This window comes from Kryptolebias marmoratus, linkage group LG2, assembly GCF_001649575.2.
Source record: "Kryptolebias marmoratus isolate JLee-2015 linkage group LG2, ASM164957v2, whole genome shotgun sequence".
NCBI lineage: Eukaryota > Metazoa > Chordata > Actinopteri > Cyprinodontiformes > Rivulidae > Kryptolebias > Kryptolebias marmoratus.
The window spans coordinates 34,111,048-34,116,233 of record NC_051431.1 but is presented as its reverse complement, the minus strand read 5'-3'; positions in this window follow the sequence as shown (position 1 = coordinate 34,116,233).

The following is a 5,186-nucleotide window of genomic DNA, read 5'->3' as shown; positions in this document are numbered from 1 at the left end:
TGTCGTTTCATCTGATCTGCGGCCGCATGTCTTGGACACTCGGGTGAAGAGAGGGGCGGAGCTGTCAACTGATCACTACCTGGTGGTGAGTTGGCTCCGTAGGTGGGGGAGGATGCCGGTCAGACCTGGCAGGCCCAAACGTATTGTGAGGGTCTGTTGGGAGCGTCTGGCGGAGTCTACTGTAAGGTGGAGCTTTAACTCCCACCTCCGGGAGAACTTCGAACATGTTCCGGGGGAGGTGGAGGACATTGAGCCCGAGTGGGCCATGTTCCATGCCTCCCTTGTTGAGGTGGCTTATCTGAGCTGTGGTCGAAAGGTATTTGGTGCCAACCCTCGAACCCACTGGTGGACACTGGCGGTGAGGGTTGCCGTCAGGCTGAAGAAGGAGTCCTATCGGGCCTTCTTGGCCTGTGGGACTCCAGAAGCAGCTGACAGGTACCGGCAGTCCAAGCGGCATGCAGCTCGGGTGGTCGCTGAGGCAAAAACTCAGCATGGGAGGAGTTCGGAGAGGCCACGGAGAAAGACTTTTGCATGGCTTTGAGGCGATTCTGGTCCACCAAGGGGCGTCTCAGGAGGGGAAAGCAGTTCAGCACCAACACTGTTTATAGTGAGGGTGGTGTGCTGCTGACCTTGACTCAGGATGTCGTGGGTTGGTGGGCGGAATACTTCGAAGACGTCCTCAATCCCACCAGCATGTCTTCCATTCAGGAGGCAGAGCCTGGGGACTTTGGGTTGGGCTCTCCAATCTTCAGTGCTGAGGTCACCAAGGTGGTTGAAAAGCTCCTCAGTGGCAAGGCTCTGGGGGTGGATGAGTTCCTTAAGGCTCTGGATGTTGTAGGGTTGTGTTGGTTAACGCGACTCTGCAATATTGCGTGGACATCAGGGGCAGTTCCCCTGGATTGGCAGACCGGGGTGGTGGTCCCCTTCATGGGGCACAATGTCATCTTAAGCAGCAGAGGACTCAGGGCACAACCATGATGACTCACTGAAATGACATGAATTAGTTTATATGAATGTTGATTGTTCATGCTGCACAAACACATTCAGAACAAAAGATTTTAGCATAGATTTCACCTTTTTATCAAATACCAGTGAGATGTTGTAGTTTTGAGCTGGACCAGTTCTAGTGTGGTCCGGATGCAAAAACAGTGCTGAAGTCACCCTTTATTGAGGTTTCACAAATCACACACTTGGTTTTAAATGTTCTGCAATCAGTGCAGAATAATCTGGTTCAGGTTTGAAGTGTCTAGGTGTTGTGGTTTTTTAACTAGAGTAGATTAAAGATGCTGAAGGTAGTGAAAAATTAGGTGGAATCGCCCTTTAGACATTTTCCGAATCGGAAGCTGCAATCGGAAACCAACTTCAGCTTTGTGGAATTCAAGGAGAATATTTTTAGCAAGTTACCTCGGGTGTGTCCTGGAAGCATTGTTTTGATAATTTTTTTATTATATACACAGCAGAGAAATACTGAGGTCCGGACCTCGGTGTCCTCAATGGTCCTGGTCTTGAGCCGGAAAAGGGTAGAGTGCCTTCTCCGGGTCGGGGAAGATGTCCTGCCCCAAGTGGAGGAGTTTAAGTATCTCGGGGTCTTGTTCACAAATGAGAGAAAAATGGAGCGGGAGATCGACAGGCGGATTGGTGCAGCGTCTGCAGTGAAGCAGGCGCTGTACCGATCTGTCGTGGTGAAGAGAGAGCTGAGTCAAAAGGCGAAGCTCTCGATTTACCGGTCGATCTTCGTTCCTACCCTCATCTATGGTCACAAGCTTTGGGTAGTGACTGAAAGAACGAGATCGCGAATACAAGCGGCTGAAATTAGTTTTCTCAGCAGGGTGTCTGGGCTCTCCCTTAGAGATAGGGTGAGAAGCTCAGTCATCCGGGAGGGACTCAGAGTAGAGCCGCTGTTTCTCCACATGGAGAGGTGGCTCGGGCATTTGATTAGGATGCCTCCTGGACGCCTCCCTGGTGAGGTGTTCCAGGCACGTCCGGCCGGGAGGAGGCCCAGAGGAAGACCCAGGACACGCTGGAGGGACTATGTTTCTCGGCTGGCCTGGAAACGCCTTGGGATTCCCCCGGAGGAGCTGGCCCAAGTGGCTGGGGAGAGGAAAGTTTGGGTCTCCCTGCTTAGGCTGCTACCCCCGCGACCCGACCCCGGATAAGCAGAAGAACATGGATGGATGGATGGATGGATGTATTATATTACAGCCAAATAACGTTAATAATGTTTTCATATGACATCTGATATGCAAATGAATGAAAGCAAAACAGAAAACATACACACATATTAAAACATGAAACGTGTGACTCTTGCAATTTTTAAAATAAGAACCTATGGTTGCTTTTGCAACTAGAAAATAATAATAAAAAAAATGTTAGCACAATATCACATTTTAGCATGAGGGCTGCAGTCCAGAAACCCTTTTTTGAACAGATTAGAAAGTTCACATTTGATAATATAGTCTAAACTATACTGAGAGGGACCTAGGGCACTGAGGTCTGATTGATGTTAACCAGACCACTTTTGTGGGTTGGTTCTCGGGATGTAAATTTCTTCCAAAGTAGTACAATTAACACCTTGATTTCATCTTTCGGGCCAAGAAGTCTGAGAAGGGGGTGTAACTCTTGTTTAGAGTCAACAACAGTAATTAGTTTATGGCTATTGTAAGGTCATCGGAAGGGGAACCTCCTAGCATGTGTCTCCTTTTGGTCTGGTAAGATCAACAGAGGCCTCTGGGTTTCTTTTCAAAACACTGGTGGTTTAGTTTAGGTAAAACAGTCCATTTTTGCACTAGGCTGTTAATGAAAAAAATATCCAAACTCTGACATAGAACCCTACAATCATAATAAGATTAAACTGCTTTAACAGACCACAACAAAATAAAACAACAAACTTTTTTTCCCTCATTTTTACAGATGATGGAAATCCATCCTGGCCACATTCCAAATGACAGAAATACCTGATTTAATTTAATTGCGTTAATGTCTGATACACAGAATCAAAGTATATGTTCAAATTTATTGTTTATTTATGGTCCTTTTCCAATGAAACACAAACCCATGTTCATTTACCCACCTGCCAAACAACTCTATCTAGTGTCTAATTGCAGAAATTAACTACAATTAATTTAGTTAATTTTGGAGTTGATCCTTCTCTTTAGAGTCATTGTTTTTCAAACTAGACTAAATGGTAGTAGAGATGTTTTGGTGCTATTTCTGACAAGAGTGAAGTCTAAAAGCGGTGTCATTGGCCACAGAGCATTGAAATATGGAAAACCAATAGTTATTACATGATTTCCGATTGGTCAATGCTGAATGGATAAATTTTATCTGCATTTGCAGACACTTTGCTGAACTCAATAGTTCATCAACAGAAATTATAACAAATGCTGCATGAAAACAAAGGAACAGCTCCGTGTGTGTTGTATGCATGGTTAACTGCCAATGTTTTTTTTCTAAACAGAGTGTTGTCACATTTTGACAGAGTAATTCAGCAGAACTTTTGGAAACTCAGCCTGAACAGCAGAAAAAGTCAGTCGTTTATTTACCTATTTGCTTGGGAGTGTCCGTATGTTTGAAAATGAGTGGGTCCTATTAGTCGGAGACTTGTCTGTATTTATGTTGGTCTCAAAGTTCTCATGGCACCATTTTGCCATTTATGCAACAAACTGCATTTCATCATGTTTGTGTTTTTGCTGACAAAGCTCAGCAACTGACGCACAGGAAAATTGAGGCTATGTGCCTCTTTCGACTTATTTTCCTCAGTGTCTTCTTCAGGTACCTAATGTGCAACAAACTCTCAGGCTGATCTGAACTGTTTGTACAGGAGGCAGAAGTGTTAAATACTGCGCAAATTATAGCAGCTCTTTATCTTTTTAAGGAAATGCATGTACACTGCAGAACCCTAAAGTGTGACTAACAGAGTTTTTGGGTAAGCTGTAGGGAAGACCAGATGTAGTTGTAACATTGAGATAGTAGTAACACCATCAATTTAACAAATCATGTTATCTTTTCACTGTCCTCCACAATACTGTATGGTGATCGAGCTGTCTGTGTGGACGTCTTTCCAGGACTTTTGCCAGAAAAACATTTGAGCTAAGAAAGTTTTTTTTTTTTATTTGTACTTCTACTACTACATATAAAACTGTTTGACATATACTAGGTTAAACTGTAGGGTTTCTAGTAAAACATGGTGCATCTACCCTTTGCTAATTTTGAAGCCCCATGCTAATATATCTAGCTAAACAATGATTGATGGGTGGTGTGGTTTGGAAGACTTTTCTTAAAAGTGGGGTGCAGGGGGGTGCGAGAATGAAAAAAAAAAAAAAAAACAGTGCCAGACTAAGCATTAGACAGGACAGGTTTTTAACCCCATTTTGTACAGAGGCTTCTTTTAAATGTATTGATGATAGCAAAGTTGAATATTGTTATAGTATAGAACTAAAAAAAAGATGGTTTGTAGTTTGTTTTGTTGAAACCTGAAGTGTGAAATAAACTTCAGGAGAGTTTGAAAACAAAATATGTGTTTATGTCTGGTTGAATGATGTGTATGCCCAGTTGGGGGGGGGGTATTGTAATCCATAGGGGGGCCCAGAAGAAAATCTTTTGGAACCACTGGCCTGGTCATGGTTTGGTATGTACCTCAATATGAGAGTCGCAGCACAACAAAAAATAGAAAAGAAACAAATGCCAAATGGTAGGCTTTTTTAAATGTTCATTTTTGTTGTTTTCTATTTAAAGAAAATAACTCTACCAGAAGCAAAGACAAAAACACCTGAGTTATTGTTGATGGTCTAAGATAGCAGGTCATGTGCAACAATGTAGGATTTGTCAACTGGCAAATCCATTATAAAATAAAAAGGCATATATTTTTAATGCAATCTGAGGTATAAAGAATAATCCACTGGCTATGTCCAAGGCGTTTCCAGGCCAGCTGAGAAACATAGTTCCTCCAGCGTGTCCTGGGTCTTCCCCTGGGCCTCCTCCCGGCAGGACATGCCCGGAACACCTCACCAGGGAGGCGTCCAGGAGGCATCCTCACCAGATGCCCGAGCTACCTCAACTGGCTCCTCTCGACGTGGAGGAGCAGCGGCTCTACTCTGAGTCCCTCCCGGATGACCGAGCTTCTCACCCTATCTCTAAGGGAGAGCCCAGACACCCTGTGGAGAAAACTCATTTCAGCCGCTTGTATT